The 26,573-nt window shown below is 45.0% G+C and overlaps 1 protein-coding gene across 2 annotated transcripts in view; it reads left to right on the plus strand.

Annotated features, from left to right (window-relative positions):
* Nucleotides 1-10,735: 10,735 nt before the first annotated feature.
* Nucleotides 10,736-26,573, plus strand: part of ZNF365 (zinc finger protein 365) — a 63,579-nt gene continuing 47,741 nt past the window's right edge. Inside the window, exon 1 of one of the 2 annotated variants that reach the window (XM_074999467.1) lies at nt 10,736-10,753. The gene's annotated coding sequence lies outside the window, so the exon portion shown is untranslated. Of the gene's footprint in view, nt 10,754-24,797; nt 24,905-26,573 lie in introns of those variants that run through there. The other variant, XM_074999466.1, reaches the window with a different exon arrangement.

Raw genomic sequence — 26,573 nt, forward strand, 5'->3', positions numbered from 1 at the left:
AAGACAGCTTCATGAATGATCAGGGAGCAACACGATAATCCTGTGTGTTGTTCTTAAGGAGGTGCCCTCTGAATGAAGTGTGCTCTCCTTTAAACCTTCACTACCACCACCATCTCCACCATGTGCTACACCAGCAATAAGGACACTGATTTTTTTTTTTTAAAACACGCTTAATCATTTTCATTCAGGAGACACTAAAGGAGTCCATGGCAGGAACTTTAGGGGTGGGTAATACAGGGCATTTTGCCATCACAAATTGGAGAATGTCAGCCTTCTGCTCTCAGAAGAGTCCATGGGAGTAGCATGCAAGGCTGTCCTTGCCCTACTCCCCTCCCCCTATTCCAGGGTGCCAATGGGAGGAAAGTTAGGGAACATGGTGAGGGAGGGCATGTGATTGTTCACCATGGGCTGCATGGGATTCTCTGCTCTTGTGCCAGGCATAGCAGGAGCTCAGTTTGCTGCCTCATCAGCTGCACCATTTCCTCCTGGGTCTCCATGCTGTCTGAGCGCTCTCCTTTCATCCCACTCAGCTCATCAAACCTCCATAGTGGTCCTCCTCCACACATCTAACTGTGCCCTGTCTTTGTATGTGGCTTCCATGTGGTCAATGGACATATATTCTTGCATTTGTTTTCTCCTGCTTATCTGTACCAGTCCAACTGCTGGAAGGGAGAGGGTGTTGAGAGGCTGTTAAGCTACCTACTGTTGAGCACACTGCAACAAACCATAAGTGAAGACCAGACATTAAGAAGATAAGTTTGTCTTATGTGCAGTAAATCTAACAACACACAAAGGAATTACATGACAGAACCTCTGTGAAAGACAGTAGGAATGAATTCTATGAAAGGACACATTTTGGCTTTTAAGCATTCTCTGTGCAGCTCGCGCTACACAGGGACCTGCTTTACTCAGTTCATTTCAGCCATGGTAAGGCACAGACTGGGGGCATGCATCCAAGCCAGTGATTGCAAAAGCAGTTTCTGCAGCTGTGCATGCAGCAAACAGGTAGCGGGAGGGCCTAGGGGCTGTGTTAGAGGCATTACCATCTGCTTCCTTCGCTGAGGCATTGAGTTTCTCCCTTCCCCCAGGAGCCCATGGAAAGAAAAGGAGGTGGGGGGACAGAGCAAGCATGGGAGCGCAGTTGTGTTATCAGGGCTTTGTGTCTCTCACCATCACAGCATGCTTCTTTCTACTCCCCACTCTGCTGGGACAGTGAACGTTGACCTTCCCCTAGCAGTTTGGGGAAGAGAGGAAGGTGGTCTGGGCACGGTGGAGTAGCTTATGCTATCATATCGTAGCTTAATGCTCCTTCTCCTGCTTCCTCTAGGTTGCAAAAAGAGATATTAGTCTGATTAGAATAAGAAAAATTGATAATGAACGGATGCTGACTCAACATGGGCACAAGGCTAGTCAGTATACTGTGCTGCTGTGTGGTACCATGATTCTAGATTACCTACTGGTGGCTTGGCATGGAAAGGGGTCCTATCAAAGAGGTGGAATATGGGAGACCTCCCCAAACACTTTGTGAGAAGAATTAAGGAGTACCTGCAAGTTTTATAAAGATGTGCAAGGAGGATCTGTGTTCATCCCCAGACATATCTGGAAGCAGTTCTGAGGGCCCTAGGCTGTGCAGATACAGCACCTGCCACAGATTACACCCAACTGCCTTAACCCACTAAAAATGAAAACTCACCAGAATTGACCTCCCCACCATCAGGATCCGTCTGAAAAACATCCTGGGAGGAGGGGATGAGACCCAACATTACAAAAAGCTCCTGGCTTTTGGCGAGACCAGCAGCTCCATTTGCCTGCTGGCCACTGTACTCCTCCTCCTCATCCATGTCCTCCTTGCTGTTCCCAGAGGCTTCCTGAGGAATCTCTTCAGAAGTATCCACAGAATCTTTTGAAGACCGTGGTTGGGTCTCTCCCTAGAATCCTAACCAGCTGCTCATAGAAACAGCATGTTTGTAGTAGTGATCAAGAACATCCATTTGCTTCCTTTGTTTTATGGTATACCTGCCTAAGCTCCTTTATTTTCACACAGCACTGCCAGATATACCATTTTTCCTCCACACACTGTGAGATCCTAGCATATATGTCTGTTTCTCTTGATGCTTTATGATTTTCACAACACAAAGTCACCACCCCACAAACAGCAATAAGGTCTGAGATCTCCTGCATGCTCTATGCTGGAGAGCATTTGCAAACCTGGAAATTCATTGTCAGATGTGCTGCTAAGGTGTTCTGCCTCCTCTGCTCGCCACGCTGGCCAAACAGAAAAGGACATTCATATTTTCCTGGGCTGCTTCCTGCGCACCTGGAGAGCACTGGAGCTGAAAGTCACAGCCAGAATGGTTACACTGGGGGCATTGTGGAACATAATCCAGAGGCCAAGAATGTTGACTTTCACAGCGCTCTATCTGCATTACTCCAAGATCAACCACGCAAGGTAAAATTTGGTGTTACTCCTCATGAAAAGCAGGAATAAAAAAAAGTCAGCTTTAGGAGCCCTTAAAATTGACAGAACAGACCCTGGACTGAAATTCAGCCTAGGTCACCTAAATTCAAACTAATCTCCTAGTCTAGGCTACACTAAGAGAGGCTACTAATTGATTAGAGGAGTGCTTTGTGACCGGGTGCTTGCGAACAGGGTGAGTGCTAACTGGAGGGAGTTTTGAGAGGCTCTCCTGGAGGAGGAGAAGGAAGGAGCAAACTAAAGCACCTTGGGGTAAGTGACTGCTTGTGTTTGGGGGTTCTGGGCTTGTGTTTGTTTGGAGTTTGGAGTGCTGAGCTGAGTGTTTGTTTGAAAGGCCGTGTGCTCAGGCAGGCAGTTGGAAGCTGTGAGTCTTGATTGGGTTTGAATCGAAACACCATGTGCTGATTGGCTGAGCTGCAGGCAGAGGGAGGAGCTATCAGGGAGGCCGAGCACTTAAACCCCGCTAGCAAGCGACCAGGGAGGTTTGCGACCGGGTGCTTGCGAACAGGGTGAGTGCTAACAGGAGGGAGTTTTGAGAGGGGGAGCTTGGAGGGAGCCAGTGACTTCTATTGCCCTTAAACTTAAATCCTTTATAACAACCTCTATCTGAAACATTTAATTAAACCCTCATAAATAATTAGAGTAGGAAATGGAGGCAGAAGCGTAGCAGCAGAGTGGGGGCTATCTTGTTTATTGTGTCGAGTGTAATATGTATGACTACCTACCCTGTGGGCGGGTGGCGTATGTGTGCGCTCGATGCAAGGAGCTCCTGGCCCTCAGAGACCGAGTGTGTGCTTTGGAGGCCAGGGTGGCTGAACTGGAGGAGCTAAGGAAGGCAGAGGTGTTTGTTGATGAGACTTTCCAGGACATAGTAGGGCTGTCCCACCTCCAATCTGACAGTCCTGATGCTGTTACGGAGGATGAAAGGCTCAGGGAAGGAGAGCAGTCAATGGGAGCAGAGGGAAACCATCCCATAGTTGGGACCCTCCTTCCAGAGTGTGCTATGGTATCCTCTCGCGCCGAGGATACTTCTCTGGGGGAGGGAGCGCCAGCTGTTAGGAAGAAGCAGGTTTTAGTAGTGGGGGATTCGATCATTAGAAATATAGATAGTTGGGTTTGTGATGACCAGGAGAACCGTATGGTGACTTGCCTGCCTGGTGCGAAGGTTGCAGATCTCTCAAGGGATCTGGACAGACTTATGGGCAGTGGTGGGGAGTTGCCGGTGGTCGTGGTACATGTCAGTACCAATGACATAGGGAAGGGTAGAAGAGATGTTCTGGAGGCCAAATTTAGGTTACTAGGAAAGAGACTGAAATCCAGAACATCTATGGTGGCATTCTCTGAAATGCTTCCAGTTCCACGCGCAGGGCCAGATAGACAGGCAGAACTTCAGAGTCTCAATGCGTGGATGAGACGATGGTGTAGGGAAGAGGGGTTTAGATTTATTAGGAACTGGGGACACTTTTGGGGTAGGGGGAGCCTATACAGGAACGATGGGCTCCACCTAAATCAAGGTGGATCCAGACTGCTGGCATTAAACATTAAAAAGGTCGTAGAGCAGTTTTTAAACTAAGAGGTGGGGGAAAGCCGATTGGTGCAGGGGAGCACCTGGATCAGATGGAGACTTCTCTTACACGAGGCTCCATAGATAGGGATTCCCTAGAAGTTAGTCAGATAGGGAACGTGGGAAATAATATATGGGCAAGATCAGATGTGAAACAATCGCATATAAAAAAATCCAACGCGTCTGTGAAAGGCGGACATATAAATAGTGGTAGTTTTTTAAAGTGCTTTTACACAAATGCTAGGAGTCTGTCTAATAAGATGGGTGAACTGGAGTACCTCATATCAAAGGAGGAAGTTGACATAATAGGCATCACAGAAACATGGTGGAATGAGGACAATCAGTGGGACACTATCATACTGGGATATAAATTATATAGGAAAGACAGAACAGGTCGTGCAGGTGGCGGAGTGATACCATATGTGAAGGATAATATAGAATCAAATGAAGCAAAAATCCTAAAGGAATCAAAATGTTCCATAGAATCATTATGGATAACAATTCATTCCTCTAATATGAATATGGCATTAGGAATATATTACCGACCACCTAACCAGGACAGTGATAGTGATGCTGAAATGTTAAGGGAGATTAGAGAGGCTATCAAAATAAAAAACACAATAATAATAGGAGATTTCAATTATCCCCATATTGATTGGGTACATGTCACCTCAGGACGGGATTCAGAGATTAAATTTCTTGATGCCTTAAATGACTGCTTCTTGGAGCAGCTAGTACAGGAACCCACAACGCAGGATCTGGTCCAAGCGGTAACTGTTACTGGACCGCTTGGAAATAGTGACCACAATATAATAACTTTTAATATTCCTGTGTTGGGAAGAACACCGCAGCGGTCAAACACTCCGGCATTTAATTTCAAAAAGGGGAACTACATTAAAATGAGGAAGCTAGTTAAACAGAAAATAAAAGGTAGAGTAACTAAACTAAAATCCCTGGAAGCTGCATAGAAACTGTTTAAAGACATCATACTAGAGGCCCAACTTAAAATGTATACCCCAAATAAAAAAACACAGTAAGAGACCTAACAAAGAACCACCATGGCTTAACAGCCATGTTAAAAAGGCAGTGAGAGAGAAAAGGGCAGCTTTTAAAAAGTGGAAGTCAAATCCTAGTGAGGAAAATAGAAAGGAACATAAACACTCCCAAATTAAGTGTCATAATGTCGTAAGAAAAGCCAAAAAAGATTCTGAGGAACAGCTAGCCAAAAATTCAAAAAATGATAGTAAAATGTTTTTAAATACATTAGAAGCAGAAAGCCCGCTAAAAAAGCAGTGGGGCCCTTGGACGATAAAGATATAAAAGGAGCGATCAAGGAAGACAGTGCCATTGCGGAGCGATTCAATGATTTCTTTGCTTCAGTCTTCACGGCTGAGGATGTTACAGAAGTTCCTAAATCTGAGCCAGCCTTTTTAGGTCACAAATCTGAGGAACTCTCCCAGATTGAAATGACATTAGAGGAGGTTTTGGAGTTAATTGATAAGCTGAATAGTAACAAGTCTCCAGGACCAGACGGCATTCACCCAAGGGTTCTGAAAGAACTCAAATGTGAAATTGCGGAGTTATTAACAGTGGTTTGTAACCTATCCTTTAAATCCGCTTCAGTACCCAATGACCGGAAGATGGCCAATATAATGCCAATATTTGAAAAAGGCTCTAGAGGAGACCCTGGCAATTATAGACCGATAAGTCTAACATCAGTGCCAGGCAAATTAGTAGAAACAATAGTAAAGAATAAAGTTGCAAGGCACGTAGAAGAGCACGAATTGTTGCGCAAAAGTCAGCATGGTTTCTGCAGAGGGAAGTCGTGTCTAACTAATCTATTAGAATTCTTTGAAGGGGTTAATAAACATGCGGACAAGGGGCACCCAGTGGACATAATATACCTAGATTTCCAGAAAGCCTTTGACACAGTCCCACACCAAAGGCTTTTATGTAAATTAGGCAGTCATGGGATAGGAGGAAAGATCCTTTCATGGATCGGGAATTGGTTAAAAGACAGAAAAAGGGTTGGAATAAATGGTAAATTTTCACAATGGAGGAGGGTAACTAGTGGTGTTCCCCAGGGGTCAGTCCTGGGACCGATCCTGTTCAACTTTTTCATCAATGATCTAGAAAATGAGTTAAGCAGTGAGGTGGCAAAGTTTGCAGATGACACCAAGTTGTTCAGGACAGTCAAAACCAAAAGGGTTTGTGAAGAACTACAAAAAGATCTCAGCAAACTGAGTGATTGGGCAGCAAAATGGCAAATGAAATTTAATGTGGGTAAGTGTAAGGTAATGCACATTGGAAAAAATAACCCAAATTACACATACAACATGATGGGGTCAAATTTAGCTACGACAGATCAGGAAAGGGATCTTGGAGTTATAGTGGATAGTTCTCTGAAGACATCCACACAGTGTGCAGCGGCAGTTAGTAAAGCAAATAGGATGTTAGGAATTATTAAAAAAGGGATAGATAGTAGACAAAAGATATCATACTTCCCCTATATAAAACTATGGTACGCCCACATCTTGAGTACTGTGTGCAGATGTGGTCTCCTCACCTCAAAAAAGATATATTGGCATTAGAAAAGGTTCAGAAAAGGGCAACTAAGATGATTAGGGGCTTGGAACGGGTCCCATATGGGGAGAGGCTAGAGAGACTGGGACTTTTCAGTCTGGAAAAGAGGCGATTGAGGGGCGATATGATAGAGGTATATAAAATCATGAATGGTGTGGAGAAAGTGAATATAGAAAAATTATTTACCTTTTCCCATAATACAAGAACTAGGGGACATGAAATGAAATTGATGGGTAGTAGGTTCAAAACTAATAAAAGGAAATTTTTCTTCACACAGCGCACAGTCAACCTGTGGAACTCCTTGCCGGAGGAGGCTGTGAAGGCCAGGACTCTATTAGGGTTTAAAAAAGAGCTCGATAAATTTTTGCAGGTTAGGTCCATAAATGGCTATTAGCTGTTAGGGGTAAAGTATGGTGCCCTAGCCTTCAGTACAAGGGCAGGAGATGGATGGCAGGAGATAAATCACTTGATCATTGTCTTCTGTTCTCCTTCTCTGGGGCACCTGGCATTGGCCACTGTCGGCAGATGGCATACTGGGCTGGATGGACCTTTGGTCTGACCCAGTATGGCCATTCTTATGTTCTACTAATTGATCAGAGGAGTGATTCAGCAGCCTAACCTGGGTTCCTGGTAGCTGCAATAGACTGCCTGATCTCTTCTAAATCTTACAGAGCTTCCCTTGGAAAGTAATGGTATGCCATTGAGAGGATTAGCAGACCACTGTTTAATCAAAAGCTAAATTTAACAGCACATTAGTCTTTTATGCCAAGAAGTTTCCCCAATTGATAATTTCACCAATTCAGTTCTATCACTGATAGCAACACCTTGGTCAGGACTCCAGACAGCCACTGCCACTTAAACCACTACATTATAAAGTATTGTCTAAAGGGTGAAATAGCCCAAAAGGTATTCTGCAATAGCTCCCCTGTGGGTACTTATCTGACACTATATCCTAACTTAAGATTGTGTGACGTTTAGTTTAATCCACTTTAAAAGTGAATTAAACTAAACTGTACAGAGGCATTTAGTGCAGAAGTGTACACACGGGATGCTATTACAGCATAACTACTGCACTTTAAATTCATAGCCTCACTTATTTCACAATAGCTTCTCCCTGTAGACAAGATTTAACTCTTCTTAAAGCAGGTTTCTCAAAGGATGCCACAAGTTCCCAGGGCCTTATCCCAGTTAGTGATTTCTTAGCATTCCTACTTTGCAAAATTTTAAAGAGTTTCCCAGTTTTGACAGGGCTATGGATTCTCACCAAAACAAAGTATCTATGGCTATGGATTACAAAATATAAATTGTTTTATAAAGAATGCCCAAGTTATTCTTATCTGCAGAGTTGGTACAGGTTGAATCTCTCTCATCCGGCATCCTCAGGACATGAGGGGTGCCAGACGAGAGAATTTGACAGGAGGTCAATATTGTCTAGCATAGGACAAAGAGAAACATCTGTACCCTCCTGCACACATAAATATTGAGCAATTCAGTTCAACTTCAGGTATGGGTGACTAGAGTAAGTAAATGGTCATAAGTTATTTGTTATAAATATTAATTTATTCCTTTTCAAACATCCCTAATTTGAAGTTATCCTGTTTTTAAGAGGATGTACATTTTATCATGGCAGATTGACAGCATGGGAAACCAAAGTCATATATCCAGCCACAGAGGTAAAGCACAAAAGTCCCTACACGAGAAAGGGGCCACACATCATTTCATCAGCATGTTTCATTCTTGTCGTGAAATGGAAGTGTCTGAGAATGAAGGTATTTGTTACAATTATTATTCAGGAGCCTTACTCATGGACTGGGAACCCCTTGGGCTAATGCTTGGAAGAGTCAAACAAAAAAATTCCCTGCCCTAAAGAGCTTACAAGTGCAGCGAGAGATGCAGAGTAGATGATTTATTATCTTATACTGAGATCAAATTCTGGTGAGGGAAGAGAGAAACTTTTGAGCTTCAAAGATCTCTTCTTAAGGCCTGGGAAAAGTAAAGAGATCATCACAGTTCAATGCAAGGTAAGGCAAACTGTTAAGCATAAAGGGCTAACCATTTCAACTGAAGGGGGAAATCCTGGGACCAATACAGCTACACAACTGCAAACTACATGCTTAATAAAATACAATAGACAACAGCTGGATACAGAGACACTAATGGGCTACCAGGAACAATGAGACAGCATTGGACAGCTTGAAAGTCCATGGTCTTAGTAAACCAGTGGCCTAACCATTGTTCTTGTTTCAGCGTGCAAAGATTAATCTCATTATGGAAATTGTCACTACAGTGGGGAATTAACAGACTAGCACTGCAGAGTGGCTTCCTTGGGCTGAACAGAGGCAGAGGTGATTTTCCACACCACACACACATCCTGCTGAGGACTGAAGGACCCCAACCACCTCCCAGCTGTCACAGGATAAGTACAAGCACATGACTGTATCCTCCTGCCAGATAGGCAAATTACCACAGGCAGGGAGGTAAGATCACAACAAGACCTAAGATAAGACCAGCCACATTCTCAGATACTTTCATTCCTACGTTCCATAATTTAGAAGCAAATTGTCAAAACAACACTAAGTTCACTGCAATGGTTTTTCATACACTACAGTATCTCACTTCTATAGAAGTTTTCAATAAAATAGGCTGTGCTGGGGTCTAGTGCTACAAACTGCTTCCATAATAATTTGCTACCAGTAACAGATGCAGGCATTGGTTGGTGCTCCTTTTGTTGCATCCTTGTCACAGTGTGCTACCACTCACCTTTCCCATGCTCTAGTCTAAGGGTTGAAAATTAGCCATGGATGGGGGAAACACATGTCAGAATTTTGCTGCCTCCAATATTCTCGGTGCTAAAAGGAGCAGAGCTTTGCATCTTTAGTGGATTGCAAGAAAAAGGCAGTGCAATCCAGGCACTGAAAACAGCAGCTAAGACTTTTTTTCCTTTACTATAAGGCTTTATGCAGATATAAGTGTGTAAGGAATTTTAAGAACTAAAAATAAGTAAAGCAATTGTAACTTTGGAAGAGGGCACCTTGAGTATTTCTCTGAATCCAGTCTGCTCTCGCAGCTCAAAGCATCAGGCAAGGGAAGAGCCACTGTGTCTCGGCATCCTATAGCCCGGGATAGCAAACGGTGACAGATGGAGACGCTTCCCAGCCGCCTCAGTAGTGCAGCGGGGGAAGAGCTGCTGCGTGCAGGCAACAGGGTTCTAACAGCGCAGCCCTGGGAACAGTGTGCGGAGTAGCCCCGTCCCGCCCGGGGGGAAGAGCCCCTTCCTCCCTCCCTCCCCCCCCCCCCCCCCCGCATTTTGTGGCCGGCTGGGTAACTGCTACACCAACCAATGTCTGTATCTGTTGCTGGTAGCAAATTGTTATGGAAGCAGTTGGTAACAAAAGGCTCAGCCCGGCTGGATAACTGACACCCCTTCTGGCCCCATATGGCAGCGCCCCTGCCCCTACCCCCAACCGTGAGTCCTCAGTCCCCGCTCCCCCTGCGTGTTCCTTCCGCGCAGCCAGCCTGCCCGCCCCGCTGCAGCCAGATCACCCCCTCTCCCCCGCTGCAGCCAGATCACCCCCTCCCCCCCGCAGCCAGCCTGCCCGCCCCGCTGCAGCCAGATCACCCCCTCCCCCCCGCAGCCAGCCTGCTCTCCCCCCCGGCTCTTCCAGACCACCCCCTTGCGGCCCGATCATCCCTCCCCCGGCAGCCAGTCCGCTGCCCCGCTGCAACTCCCACGGAGAGCAGACGCGTCAGGGGGCTCGAGCTGACGCTACCCCGCATGTTCAACAACAAGCCGGCCCCCGCCTGCCCGCCTCGCTCCCCCGCCGGGCTTCGCCCGGGGGCGCCCACACTCCTCGCGCCCTTGCCGAGGGAAGCAGGCCGGGATCAGCTCCAAGCATGGGGTGGCCGGGCGAGGAGAGGGGAGGGGAAGCTGCTCACCGGTTCCTCCTGCTCCGGGCCAGTGGCCCAGCGCCCTCGGCAGCGCTGCATCTTCCAGCCGCCGGCTGCAGCTTTCAAAACTCCCGCTCCGCCCAGCCGGCCCAACGGCCACCGCGCCCCCCCTCCGGCCCCGCCCCCAGCGCGGCTCCAGTCCTTACGTAGCCGGTTGCGCGAGTGGCGCCCCGCCGGACTCTGTAAGTTGCTACTGTGCTAGAACTGAGCATGCTCCGTACAGGGGCTGACCAGCCTCCGCCCGCGGCCGGGTGACAGTTACCCGGGGGGGCTGAGCCTCGTGCGCGCGCTGCGAAAGGTCGGGGATAGGGACTTTTATCCCCACCCCCCGGGCGGGACGGTACCACTCCCAGGGCTGCGCTGGTAGAGCTGCGGTGCCGCCTCACAGCAGCTGTTCCCCCCGCTGCGCTGCTGGGGCGGCTGGGCAGCGTCCCCCTCTGCCACCCTTTGCTAGGGGCTAGGCTGGCGAAAGCCAGGCTCCAGACCACGACAGAGCACCAAAGCAGCTGACGCACCGCTGTCAGGATCTGCTGCTGGCCGCAGCCTGGGACACTGGCGCTTTCAAAGCGACGTTGGAGGGGTTGGGGCTGCGTGCGCCAGCAGAGGGTGACCATATTTCCCTATGCCACGTACAGGCATCTGGTAAAAATGCTTGGAGTTAAGTGAGTTCAAGGGCAATCAATCAGAACCCTGCAGTACAAAGACTTGAGATGACCTTAAATTGACTGAGCGCCCACTATAAAGACACACAGTAAAACTTGGAGTTATGGGTGGGGTGTTCCTGCAACCCCCTGTGTAACTCAAATTTTCATGCAAGTCAGGGGTTGGGGGAAAATGGGAACAAGGCAGCCTGGCTCCTGTATACCATGGGCTTCCAGAATGGTGGGCAGCCAGGAAGGAGACAGCTTGGTTCCTGTCTCCCCACCTCTTGCAGGAGCCAGGAAACTGACCAGCCATTTGGAGGAGAGGGGAGCTGGGAACCAGGGGCAGCCTGGCTCCCTGCTCCCCTCCACTCCTTGGAGCAAGGAAACTGACCAGAGCAGGAGCCCTGGTCAGTTTCCTGGCTCTGCAAACAGAGGAGAGCAGGGAGCCCAGCTGAAGCTTGATTCCCAGCACCCCTCAGCTTGTAGGACCCATGAAATTGAACAGTCCACCAGGTCTGGTCAGTTTCCTGGCTGCTTAACCTTGCCTTTCCCCCGATGTATGGTTGTCATTCTGAGAGCTGCACTGCTGGGGGAAGACAGGGAGAAGGCTTTTAGTCTGCCTAGCTGCCTGCAGCTGCAGGTAGCTAGGCAGGCTGACAGCCACAGTGCAGCTTCTAATTGTGCTTAGCTTGCATTAAAGCCATTTATGCACAACTTGATGCCTTGTGTTTGGAGGGTTTACTGCATTGTGTATTAGCATGGAAATAGGTAAATGTTTAAAATACATAAATTACAAGTAACAGAAAGCCATGCTAGTCTATATACTATCAAAACTAAAAAGCAGTCCAGTAGCACTTTAAAGACTAACAAAATAATTTATTAGGTGATGAGCTTTTGTAGGACAGACCCACTTCTTCAGATCATAGCCAAACCAGAACAGACTCAATATTTAAGGCACAGAGAACCAAAAATAGTAACCAAGGTTGACAAATCAGAAAAATATTATCAAGGTGAGCAAATCAGAAAGTAGAGGGGCAGAAGGCGGGGGGTCAATAATTATATTTGCATACTTGGCTTAAAGAGCCCCTATAATGACCTAAAAAATTCCCATCCTGGTTCAAACCACGTTAATGTGTTGAATTTGAATATAAAAGAGCGTTCAGCAGCCTCTTTCCAAAATGTTGTGAAAATTCCTCTTCAGTAAGATGCAAACTTTCAGGTCATGAACAGAATGGCCCACACCATTAAAGTGGTGACTCACCAGTTTGCGGATCAGGAGTGTTTTTATGTTTGTTTTATGCCATTAATTCTTTGTATGTGGTTACAGCTCTTTAGAAGTGCCTGCCTTGTCCTCAGAATCATAGAATACTAGGACTGGAAGGGACCTCGAGAGGCCATCGAGTCCAGCCCCCTGCCCCAATGGCAGGACCTAGTACTGTCTAAACCATCCCTGATAGACATCTATGTAACCTGTTCTTAAATATCTCCAGCACTGGAGATTCCACAACCTCCCTTGGCAATTTGTTCCACTGTTTGACCACCCTGACAGTTAGGAACTTTTTCCTAATGTCCAATCTAAACCTCCCCCAGTAGCTTTTTCAACTTTTTGGAATAAAAAATTGTCACCAATGCAATCCAAGAACTTACTGGATAGTCTGTGCCCTGCTGTATTAGTTTCCCAACATATATCTGGATAGTTGAAGTCCCCCATCACCACCAAATCCAGACTCCTGCATGACTCGTTCGTTGTTTAAAAAAAGCCTCATCCACCTCTTCCACCTGGGTAGGCGGCCTGTCAGACTCCTAGCAGGACATCACCCTTGTTTTTTACCCCTCTTAGTCTAACCCAGAGACTCTCAACACATCCGTCTCCTATGCCCATCTCCACCTCAGTCCAAGTGTGTACATTTTTAATATATAAGGCAACACCCCCCCGCTTTCTTCCCTGTCTATCCTTCCTAAGGAGGCTGTACCCTTCAATAGCAATATTCCAGAGCATAGCCTGGTAGTGTGAGAGACAGGTGCAGGAGCTAGAGCGGGGCTTGAGTCTATGTGGGGGAGGGCTAGGGTGTATGGGTGATCTGCAGGAATCAGGGCTGGATGTGTGTGCAGGAGGCAGTACAGGAGTTGGAGTGGGGAGGAGCCCTGAGGCCTGGTTACCTAATATACCTGCTGCCACAAGGGAGCTGTGTGCTTTCCACAGGGGAGGTACTGCTGCTGGGAAACTACAGCGGTGTAAGAGACCCCTGGCTTTTTGCCAGGCCAATGGTGACTGGTAACTGCTAAGAGTGAGGATGCACAATTAAAGGGTTATGGTGATATGCAGCAGGAGTCAAAGCAGGTACTCATGAGAAAAAGGGGTTTTGGTTTCTAACACTTTTTGATGTTATGTTTTTATGATACTAAGTAATAGCAGATGGAGACTAATAAAAAGGGAGAGCTACATATGATTGTATGTAAAACTGTATCTTGTTTACATACATTAAAAATCCTAAGTCATCCTACTATATTGCTAAAATTAAGACCAATTCGTACATTGACGACTCTGAAACTTGAGAAAAGATTTTAATCCTGCATGTCAGAGGCTCAGGGACACTGGCCCAACAGCTTGGGCAAACATTAAAAGGGGTTTACAGGTCTCAGGCCATTTCTCTGAAAGTGTCTCTCGTACGAACAGAAGTCAGCATTGCAAAGAGGAGGCAGAGACAACAAGAGGTATGCAGTCAGGCTCACAAAAGCTGCACCATGGCTCCCCACTGGAACAGCAGAGAATGCAGAAGGGCGGGAATCATGTGCATTAGCAAACTCTGCTTGAGGGGAGAGCTGAAATGCTGCTTCATGTGCTCTTGCTTAGCCTTACATTTTTCTTTGCATTTTTGTTTTTGTTGCACTAGAATGCAGGGACAAAAGCAACTAACTGCATGATGCTGAGAATTTTTGGAACAATGTAAGCCACTTGATTTTTTTGCAGTAGGATAAAAAGAATGAAATTTACTAGGCAAATTTTACCTGTCCCCTCCACTCCCATTTAATTTCACTTGAGTCAATGTACTTACAATAGACAAATTATACCCCAGCCTTCAAAGTGAAACAATATATTATTCCATACTTGATACCTTTCAATACCTTACTGTATTCAGTGCAGAGAGGTAGCAGTGTTAGCCTGTATTCTAACAAACCAAACCACCAGTCATGTAGCACTTTAAAGACTAACAAAATAATTTATTAGGTGATGAAGAAGGGGGTTTGTCCCACGAAAGTTCATCACTTAAAATTATTCTGTTAGTCTTTAAAGTGCTACATGACTGCTGGTTTGGTTTGTATTCAGTACAGTATAGCATTCCTTCTAATAGCCATACACACTATGCCAAGCCCATTGCCAAATCGTGCAACCTGCCACGAGTCTGTATACAACATACCTGCATTCTAATATCCCACTCTGTAAGAAGGATTTTCAGAGCTTGTAACTTATAAGCTTCCATGAGAGGTACAGCATTGACAGGCTTGGAAATTCTCACTCCTTGCCCTAATTCTTCCAAGTCTTCCGCTGAAATCCCTCATCATGGATTTATCCCCACCCTCAAACAGTAACTTGACACCCCATTATCAGTATCTACCATCTCATGTTGTATTACAAGTATCAGAGGGGTAGCCGAGTTAGTCTGTATCTTCAGAAACAGCAAGAAGTGCTGTGACACCTTATAGACTAACAGATATTTTGGAACATAAGCTTTCATAGGCAAAGACCCGCTTTGTGCGTGAATCTGATGAAGCAGGTCTTTGCCCTTGAAAGCTTACGCTCCAAAATATCTGTTAGGCTATAAGGTGCCACAGGACTTCTTGCTGTTTCTGAAGATATCTTTAAGGTACAACAGGACTTGTTGATGTTGTATTACAGTAAACCCTTGATTTTGCATACCCCAATTTGGCAGACTTTGGGAACAATGGACATCTGCCAAACCCCCATTGTTCCCAAAGTCAGCTTAACCGGAGTCCGTAAAATCCTAAATCCCCCCCGCCCCCCCAAAAACACAGTATGTATAGTGACTTACCGCTGCGACCTCTGGAGGGGCTGTTGTTTCCAGCTGCCAGAGCTGCCATGCCCTCCTCCTACTGGGGGTGGGCTGCATATGCAAGCAGATGGCACTCATGTATGCACCCTACCCTGGTGGGAGGAATGCGTGGCAGCTCCTCCAGGCCCCAGTGGAGCCTCCAGCCACAACGGCCCCGGCTGCTGTGGTGGGACCTCCAGCCACAGCAGAGTCTCCCAGCCAAAGGCAGAGCCCCCAGCCATGGCAGAACCGCAGCAGAGCCCCCAAGCCCCGGCGGTGGTTTCAGCTCCAGCGGCAGTGAATTGTAGGCATTTTGGGAGGGAGGGACGGAGGGAGGAACTGGTGGGGGATGGGCGGTAAACACTCCGATTTAAACAGACTTTCAGGTTTAATGGACACCCCTCCCCCCATTAGTCCAGTAAATCGAGGGTTTACTTTAATGTGTGATATGTGTTAATACAGATACTCCCAATCAGGGGAGTCCTCTTTTTTGAAAGTTTAAATATGGTAACTCTAAGCTTGACCTATCTAACCACTGGGTCCAGCTGCCCTTCTCTGCCCCAGAAATGCCCAGGCCCAGGCCACATGGTGCCTATTTGTTTTCTAGTTGCTGCCTGTGGGCCACACCCATGCAGTCCTGTCCCAGTTAGCTCCCCCATTCCTCAAGGGTAGATTAAGAGATGGACTGCAGCCTAATGGTTCAAATACAACTTCCCAACCAAATGCTGATGGCAATCACTTGTCTGGAAATCCAACGCCAATTAAAAAGTCAAACAAACAGGATCTATGGCAAAGTTCTTGCAGTTTTTAACGTAGCATGTATTAATCAGTAAAATAACGAGTATTTTTTTAAACTATTAATCAGTTTTCAGATAACTACAAAACTCCAAAAGAATTATGTTGTTGAAAGAATTCTCTCTCTTATAAATCATTAACATCAGATTTCCTGCCCCCACCCTATTTCTCCCATCACCTCACCTTTTTTCCACCTCGTCTCCAAGAGTAGGGGGCTGAGGCTCTGGCCTTTGTGGGGAGGCATGAGAAGAAAGACTGGAGCTAAGGGCGAGCCACCCTTAAAGGTGCCATACTTTCTTCAGCAATTTAAAATATTCTGGGAATTCCAGGCCCCTTTAAATGGCTTGGGTCACTAGGCACTTGCCCCCCAACCATCAGTGGTCAAGGCTGAGTCACATCACCCATTCCAAACCCCTGGGCCCCAGACTGGAACCCCCTCCTGGTGCACCCCAAACCCTCCATCCCAGGCTCTACTTCAAAGCCTGCAAACTTTGACAGAGTACACTCCCCCCACCACCATCTCACACCCTAACCTTCTGCCCTAGCCTGGAGTCCCCCTCCCATAATCTGAACTCATTGCTCTTGGGCCCACCAAAGATGCTGGACGGGTAGGAGGTTCATCCTGTATTAGCAAATATATTACAAATTTAATCATGCAGTATTAAAATACATTATTGTGAATACTTGGATAAAATTACTGAATCATTCATTTATAATTTTGTAGTGTTTAAGCTGGACTGTTAATCAAAGTTGAAGAATGATCTATTTAAAGAGATTAATTTCCCTGACTCTCATTTTCTTTACTATTCATTATGTTATTTAAAAAAAATTAGGTCAATACCAGTTCTTTCAGATTAATAATTCTTTTAACAGACTGAAAACAGACAACTGTTCCTTATCTTTTAAGGGTAGGAGTTGTAGTCAGTGTTCAAATTGAAGTAATACATCAATTTTTAACAATATTTTTGGGATGTTGATTTTCCTTTTAATTATGCTAATTAATGTGATGATGCTTCAGTAATTGTGTTAATTCTGCTAGTTATGTGTCTTGTGAAGAATTATATATCACATTTAACATAATGAGATTGGCAACCAGCTTTGTCATCTGTGGTTTCGCAGGGGTGGGTTTCCTTTGCCACCTCTGACCTTGATAAAAAGCTTGGTTGGTTGGGATTTTAAGCGCTACCTCTTCCTCTCATTTGTTAGATTTAATTTTTCCCTATAAGGTTTTCCTTAGATAATAACAGTCATGAGGACAACATCTTGTTTACACTCATGAAACCACATTGCTTCAGAAAATAGAAGTTAGTATTTGTGGCAAATGAATGCTATTGGCTGGAGTGAGATAAATACAGTTGTTAGTAGCAAAGGGCATGGCTTTATAGAGAAAAATGGAACTCTGATGGATGGGATATCATCTTAATAGAAACTACAGAAGTTGGAATTTAGAGAATCTAAAACCCCATACATGTTTGAGAGTAAAATCAGTCCCATTGCATGTATAGTCTAAGCAGAAGTGCACAATGCTTGTTTTCTGCACCACAGGTAACACAACTCTGAGCCAACTAGCATGAACAGTCTGATTTTTACCCCTGTATTTTTATGGAAGTATGCTTTTTGAAAATAAATATGCATACTTCAAACATGCTTTATACAAAAGACAACAAGTAGCTTATCAGGTTCCCTGGAGTGTACATATCATTCTTGTATGTGAAGTTAGAAATATGAAGTATAAGTCTATTTTATTAATTCTAAGTCTAATCATAGCCATTAATGGTACTTAAGGAAGTTAAATAGCCTGGTGCTCAAGACAATGATCTGTAAATGCTTTTGTTTTTTTCCTGTAAGCCCAAACAGTGGTTGGCCCTACAAAGGCATGTGGTATGCCACCTAGTGATAGAATCTGTCTTGAATTTGATATGTTTCCATTGGCCTGTGGAGAAGGAGACAAAGACTTCCTACCTTGGAGAAATTTGGTTTAAGAGATGGAATGCAATGAGTGATCATCTTCAGCTGCCCTTTGAAACTGCCTCCCCACCCTCAGAGGCTACACAAGAAACTCTTGGACCCAAGCCAGAGAAGAGATCAGCTCTCGCTTGAAGGATTTTGCCTGAAATAAGGATGAGGGTCAGAACTATGATTTGTAACAATTTCTCTTAGGCTGTGTCTACACTGCCACTCTCCTTTGAAGGGAGGATGGTAAGTAGGGTGTTGGGAGATGACTAATGAAGTGCTGTGCTGCATATGCAGCACTTCATTAAGCAAATTCCTCCCTGGGGCAACTTCAAAGTTTTAAACTTTTTAAATTTTGAGGAGTAAAGGGACTTTGAAGTTTCCCTGGTACTTTGAAGTACCAGTGGGTGAGCCATGGCTAGACGGAAGCCAGTACTTTGAAGTATCCACGGGGGGAATTTGCTTAATGAAGTGCTGCATATGCAGTGCAGCACTTCATTAGTAAACTCCCAACACCCTACTTACCATCCTCCCTTCGAAGGAGGGTGGTAGTGTAGACAAGCCCTTTGCGTATTAGGCTTAGCTGGTATGTTTTGTTTATTTTAGATTAGTAACTTGCTTTGATCTGTCTGTTTTCACTGCAATCACTTAAATCCAGCCTTTTAAACTTAATAAAAGCACTTGTTTATTTTCAAATCCAGTATAAATAATTGTTACCTGGGGGAGCAACCATTGTACATATCCTCTTTCATTGATAAATGGGGTGAACTTCATGAGCTTTCTCTGTGTAAACCTTTTATATAGAGTCAGATTGATTTATCTGGGGGTTTGTTCCTATTTGGTGCTATGCTTCTGGGTGCTGTCAAACCCTGTAGCTGAGCCCTCCCAGAGCTGTTATCAGCTTCTGCACTACTCTACTGGAGGCTGTCACCTCAGCTCTGTGCCTTTGCTGGGGGGGACCAGAGCTTCTCACCAGCAGGACAGGGTACTGGAGTGCCCCAGAGGGTAGGTAGGCAGGCTCAGTGGCATGCTCACCACATTGGGTGACATTCTCAGGGAGACCTAAGTGGTCCAACCTGTCAGAGTCCATTTGGGATGGAATTCACTCTACTTCAGAAGAAGGCCACATAACTGGGAACAAAGAGGAAGCAGAAAATATGGTAGTAAGCCCCCATACGTATAACAGATTCTCAGCTACAACATAGCTCCTCTATTGCTGATATCCCATTGATGAGCTAGACTACTGACTGTGCATTCTTTGAGGGGGTTGACAGCCCTAGATTAGATAGCCACAGATGGCACTGCTCAAGCCCCAAAAATCACATTTGTGAACTAGTACTGGAACTAGTATAGTGTGCTGGCATATCTGGAGTCACTAGAGAAATCTACTCAGTATGCAGAGGATCCTATGTTAATTCACAGCATAGCACCTTTATACAGCCTAGCTTCGAAGTTTATTTAGAGCAAGAGGGCCCTATGCTGGATTGAGTACATCCACTGTGAGAGGCCGCCTCTTTCTTCCCTAAATTTAAAATCATCTTTCTTGCAGCATGTCAGAGCACTAGAAAGGCCTAGGTAAAAAAGATCCATTTACTAAACTTGCATCTCTTACACATTTTAATTCTAAACCACAGACTTGGCAGAATCCTTTGGAGAGCATTTACAAAATATGCATAACTTCTAAGAATTCCTTTGAAAATTGACCCACATGGCAAGGGGTTCTTAATCCCATCCCAATTTGTTAGAGTATATTAAGATATTGCATAACCTATAACATGACAATAATTACTTATTTTCAGTTTGGTAGCATGTAGAGGCCTTGTGCCTGCTGTGGTAGGTACTACCTATATAAACATATAACAAAGTCCCAAGCTGTGACTCACTGGATTCTGTCTACATGTACAAAAGACCATGCAGTACAAAACAAAACCATTTACTGGACCACTTCAGACTAGCAATGTAGATACAGGACCATGCATCTGCAACCCAATAGTTACTACATTTCACATCCCTTGATTTAGCCAGTTCTTCCAATCCATCCTCTAGAACAAATCAACCTATACTCAAGTTTTCTAGGAGTACTTGCTTCTAGAAATACTACAGAGTGGATGTCTCAAGGGCACGCCAAATGGCTTCTGCCAAAAATAATGTGGGTTGGGCGGGCGGGGGGGGCGGGAGGTAATAAATCCTTTCAAGGACAAGTCAGATCATTCACTTATACATACTGTTTAACATCTCTGAAAGTCTTTTTCCCCCACATAGTGTAGATAATCAACAGAATTCTGTGCAAGCCTTCTTAACATTTTAAATTGCTAATGAGAAAGCCTTTGAGGCACATTTTTGTTTGTCAGATCCATGCAATGTGATTCTATCAATAGCATAAAGGAGGTCATGTCTGCATCCCTTACTCATTTAAACTGACATCGACTTGAACTGGAACCAAAAAGAAATCAATGGGAGTTGTGTGTGTACAATCAGTGTGACTGTGTCCTAATGAATGTGAATATTTATTACTCTCCTTGAGACATTTTTTCCCAGCTGGTTCAAACATCATTTTATTTTATTCTATTAGCACCATTTTAATTCAAAATTTAGTCTTTCATTCAGTTGCATCTCTGTTTGCTTTGGTTGTAATTTGTGTTTATTTACTAAGCCCCTATTTTTGCTATAAAAATTGGGGTTTATTATTCATTTGTCCTGAAAGATGCTCCAGTTTAAACATAAAACATGAAAGAGCATACCCAATAAAAGTGTTATTCCTTTTCTCTTAAATAAGAGAGATTGATATTTTAAATTGCATTTTTATAAGGAGTGAGCCAATGAGGTATTGTTTATGCAGTGGCCAGGTTTGATTAACTGACAGTTTCAGTGCAGCAGCTGTGTCTACTTAAACATATTCCTCTTCTGAGAGTCTTCTTTGCCAGGAGGTCTAAATCCAGATCCAAGCCTGCAAAGATCGAGTGCTTTTGCATCTTGTTTTCAAAAACCTTTCAGTTGGGACAGGTTTACCACCCCTCCCCTCAGTTATAAAAAGCACATCTCTTATAAAGGCAAGCCAGCCCCCATCTGGAAAAAGGGGTGTTTGTTTAACACAGCAGGGGAAAGAGGGGAATGAAATGTGGGAAGATGTTGTCAAATACCCACATCTACTTGCAGGACATTTTTTCCCCATGCTGCACCAGTGAAAATAGCCAGAATGCTAATAGGATCAGGGAACTATGGGCTAGGTTCCCACAATACACTGCTTCAGCACTTGATTTGAGCTACTTGCATGTGGCAGCAAAAAGTTGATTTTGTGGGGAGCATGTGGGAGGGTGAGGATGCTCAAAATTGAATTGATAAAACCCAGCATTAAATCCATTTTAATAAATTCAATTTTAGCTTGTAGTTTAGATGCAGCCTAAGTTGGCCTGGTGTGGAAATACAGGTAGATAGGCTCAACAGGGGATGAGCTTTATGCCACCTTTGTGACTGAGTGGCCTCAATCTGCTATACTGGCCATTTACCACAAGTGGAGTTCCTAGGTAGTCAGTATTACAGGCCTCTTGCTCCTTTACTCTGCTGCATATGGAGGAGCACAAAGCAACAGGAGGAGGCCAGAATTAGGCCCAGGATCCATACTGTGGCTCTGACAGTGCTCAGGCAAAAGATTTTTTCAGAAGAATCAACCCCTCAGACCATCCTTTTATTCACCACAGATGCATCTACACTAGCTGGCTGCTTCAAAGTAGCTGGCACAACATCAAAATAGCACGTGTCACATCTACACATGCCGTGCACTATTTTGATGTTGAAATCGACATTAGGCGGAAGATGGGAATAGTGCCCTACTTCGATGTTCAACGTCAAAGTAGGGCATGTGTAGACGATCCGCATCCTGCTACGTTGAAATAGCGGGGTCCTCCATGGCGGCCATCAACTAAGGGATTGAGAGACGCTCTGTCCAGCCCCTGCAGGGCTCTGTGGGCGCCATGTGCAGCAGCCTTTAGCCCAGGGCTTCTGGCTGCTGCTGCTGCTGGGGATCCATACTGTGTGCACAGGGTCTGCAATTTGTTGTCAGCTCTGTGGACCTCGTGCTGTGCAGGCCAAGTCTGTCTGGGAGGGCCCCTTTAAGGGAGTGTCTTGCTGTTGCCCCGGAAGGGCTAGTTCAGCCTGTGACCCTGTCTGCAGGCTTTGCTGGCCCCTTATTTCGACGGGGAGCACTTGTGTTGTGTAGAAACTCCACATTTTCTTTCAGGGCAGCTCCTTTCGTCATTCCCCGTCGCTTTTTCGACATTGAACATTGATGGCACCAACCCCAGAGGATGTGTACACAATACTTCAAAATAGGCTACTTCGACGCAGCGTGCTAGTGTAGACGCAGCCCACTTGTTTAAGATCACAACAGCTAAATGATTACAGATTTAGCAGAAGAAAAGTTGAGTAGTAGCAGTAACATCAGTATATATCTAAATTACTGCTCTACTTGAGTGTTGTGGCATCAAATTATTCTAAATATAAAGCCTTTCTTTTTAGTTTAGCAGGTATAAAATGTCTACAGTTGCTCTTAACAGAATTGCAATATTTTTCTTTCTTGGTTCCCACAGCTTGTTGCACCTATTCTTGAATATCAAACATTTCAAATGTGTTCAATGCACACTGTACGGTATTTAGATAGTCTCTGTAGTGGAAATATGTCAGATACAAATCTTTGTATAGGCAACTATTTGCAAGACTTTACATCATTTGACTTCTCTGAGTTTAAAATTAAACTGAAAAGGGAAGTGTTACCATGAATTATCATTGCACACCATCGTTTTAGATACAGCTAATGGCATAGATTTATCACTACAGGAATTTAGTTCAAAGTTGATCTTCTCCAGCCACTTATTAAAGTTATTGCTAATTTAGGCTGCGTCTACACGTGCACGCTACTTGGAAGTAGCGGCACCAACTTCGAAATAGCGCCCGTCACGTCTACACGCGTCGGGCGCTATTTTGAAGTTAACTTCGACGTTAGGCGGCGAGACGTCGAAGTCGCTAACCTCATGAGGAGATAGGAATAGCGCCCTACTTCGACGTTCAGCGTCGAAGTAGGGACCGTGTAGACGATCCGCGTCCCGCAACGTCGAAATTGCCGGGTCCTCCATGGCGGCCATCAGCTGCGGGGTTGAGAGACGCTGTCTCTCCAGCCCGTGCGGGGCTCTATGGTCACCGTGTGCAGCAGCCTTTAGCCCAGGGCTTCTGGCTGCTGCTGCTGCAGCGGGGGATTCATGCTGCAGGCACAGGGTCTGCAACTCATTGTCGGCTCTGTGGATCTTGTGCTGTTTAGTGCAAGTGTGTCTGGGAGGGGCCCTTTAAGGGAGCGGCTTGCTGTTGAGTCCGCCCTGTGACCCTGTCTGCAGCTGTGCCTGGCACCCTTATTTTGATGTGTGCTACTGTGGCGTGTAGACGTTCCCTCGCAGCGCCTATTTCGATGTGGTGCTGCGCAACGTCGATGTTCAACATCGACGTTGCCAGCCCTGGAGGACGTGTAGACGTTATTCATCGAAATAGCCTATTTCGATGTCGCCACATCGAAATAGGCTACTTCGATGTAGGCTTCACATGTAGACGTAGCCTTAAAGCGGCAAATGATGCTGCCAATGATCCAATAGTCCTACTGACCAACATCTTTTATTTGAGCCTGAGACAACAACAACTGAAGTCAGTAAGAGTCCTTCCATTGACCTAAATGGGCAGTGGATCAAGTTTTTTGTCCATGAAACAGGCTGAATATAGAAAGCTTCCTCACATGAGTGTGCCTCAGTCTCAACCTGGATGAATATCCTTTATATGGGGGTGAACATCACTCTTCAGATGAGAGATACCTGGCTGAAATTTAATCCAAACAAGAAGAATGAAGAAAGGGCATTGAGATTTGGTGGGTGGGCCTTTTGTTTAAGAATTTTATAATTCTGGAATGCTCCTCCAGTGGCTTCTGGCATTTCAGATGGCAATGAAAATTAAATTAATTCTTTAAACTGAGAAAGCATTTTCCTACAGTATTTATGGCAAGATCAGAAATTTACCAGATCAATAAAACATGTTATTAGTATCTGCAGGTTGTAATATTTTTAGCAGAAATATTAAATGATCTAAACAGTATACAGCCAATAATTATTAGCATGTGTTTTTTCTGCTATGATATAGAACATATGGTGGGAACACTCAGCATGTACAATGTTAAGAAACATGCTTACATGCTTTGCTGGATGCACAGCTCAGCCTCTTGCAAATGGCTATATTTTGGATAACTGCTGTCAGACTATAGTTCATATACAGTAACAAAAAAATCTTCCCATGTAAATTTGTGAAGCAGTGTTCAGCTGGTCTAACAATTACATTCATAATCATACCAGCTACATCTCTAGTCCTGAAATATTCAGTTTGACAAGGCTTTAGGTACTAAAATCGCTCATACAAACTTTCTTACTCTGTTGTTACTGTGGGGTTTTCTTAGAAGAATTGTGTACACAGATTCCACATGTGCCCTGTGCACAGGGGATCAAAGATTTTGGGCAGTAGTGCCTGCTAGGACAGCTCTGTGCAGTGCCCTAAATGCTTTCATGTCCTGTCCCCACCCCCATCTGAAGACACAGAGGGTAAAGCAGGGTCAACTGTCCCTCAGTTCCTTTGCCAATACAGGATATAAGGGTGTCAGAATATAAGCAGTCAGAAAGGGGGGAGTTACGGAATGCATATGGAACAGATCTCAAATAACCTGTTACAATGGGATACCCAACATTTTTCTCTTTTTCCAGTGATTGTCAATAGGTATTCCACATCCAGTGAGTCAGACTCAGTGACCTTTTAGACAGTGGATGCTCAGAGGCTATTTACAGAATGATTGCAGCACAGCCCTGCCAAAGTGAGTGTCAGATCTTGATGCCTTGACACAGGAAAGTTGGGGGTGGGGGGGAACGTGCTGGGAGTGCCTGGCTCTGAGAAGAGGGAGTGCATGAGTGGTGGTGGGGTTGGGAGTGCCTGGCTCTGATGAGGCCATTGATGATATATAGATATATATATATATATATATATATATATATATATATGTGTGTGTGTGTGTGTGTGTGTGTGTGTGTGCGCGCGCGCGCGCAGGGGCAGGGGCTGGGAGTGCCTGGCTCTGATGAGGGCATTGATGCTGTCGGGGGGTGGGGGGGGAGGGAGGGAGGGTCTGGGAGTGCCTGGCTGTGGGGAGAGGGAGGACATTTACTGAGGTGGGGAGGCAAATGTGGCAAATACAGAATGACAACCATAAAAGTGTGGCAATCTTTGAATTCCTATTAGGCAGAGGGGCCAGTGGGCTGGCCAGTAGGACCCTACAGCCACAGTGGGCCCTCACAGTCTCCGTGGGACTGGTGGTGGACCTCACAGTCATGACCATGGTGTGACTGGGCCAGGGACCAGGCCCTAAGTTAAAATGGTTACCAGGTTAAGAACTAACTTTTAACTAGTTTACCATTTTAATATCCCTAATTCAAGACTGGTCTGGCAAATCATCTTTATGCTTGAAAAGATTAGATTTTTTATGGGTAAATATTGGAAACTATTGATTGAACTGTATGCACACTCACAAACCAAACCACTATTTCCTTTGATGATAGTCAAAAGCTCAGATCGTCAAAACAAGAAACTTGAAACGCATTAGGATGTGCTTGAATGATATTGTTGTGACTAATGGTAATAAGAATTTCAACTTTTTGAATCTTAGCATCTACCATCATTAAATAATTGTTCCCCCCGCCACATTTCTCCCCTTCTATGATTTAAGAAAAAAAAAAAAGCTTAACTCAGAATTTCTCCCAACTCTAGAAACTTACATAGAAAAAAATGCTTTAAAAGAAAGATACCTGCTGTATTTATATAAATTACATTCATACAAATCTAGTCACGTTGATATCAAATGCCTGAGCATGCTATAAAATGAATATATGGACATAGGCACCTCATACAGCTGGATGGGACCTTAAGAGGTCATCAAGTCCAGTCCCTGTTGGCTTGGCAGGAACAAGCACCATCCCAGGCAGATTTTTTTTAATTTATTTGCCCCAGACCCCTAAAAGGGCATCCTCAAGGATTGAGCTCACAGTCCTGGGTTTAGCAAGCCAATGCTCAAGCCACTGAGCTATCCCTCACTCACAAAAAAAAAAAAAAAAAAGTTTACCCAATGCCCACACACCACTGCCTCTGGACCGTCTCTTTGCTCAGCTATCTGCCAGGCTTGCCTACAGCCTCACGCAGCACCACATGCCCATGTCTCCAACTGCCCACCAGGCACACCGCGGCTGCCAGCACTGGCCAAAAAGGGAACATTTGTTTCTCAAACAGCTCATCTCCCACCTCCTCAGAACATTGGGGAGAGAAGAGAGGAAAAAGCAAACACAACAGACGCATGAATAGAGATGAAGTTTATATTTTTGCTACCTCAGTCCATGGATACTTCAACTTTATCTGCTCTGTTAGATCAACGATTGGAATGTTTCTCTCGGAGGCAGGCACATCTAGGATAGTGAGATCCAGCCAAGAAAATTCTGTGA

This window comes from Carettochelys insculpta, chromosome 7 (genome assembly GCF_033958435.1).
Source record: "Carettochelys insculpta isolate YL-2023 chromosome 7, ASM3395843v1, whole genome shotgun sequence".
Lineage (NCBI taxonomy): Eukaryota > Metazoa > Chordata > Testudines > Carettochelyidae > Carettochelys > Carettochelys insculpta.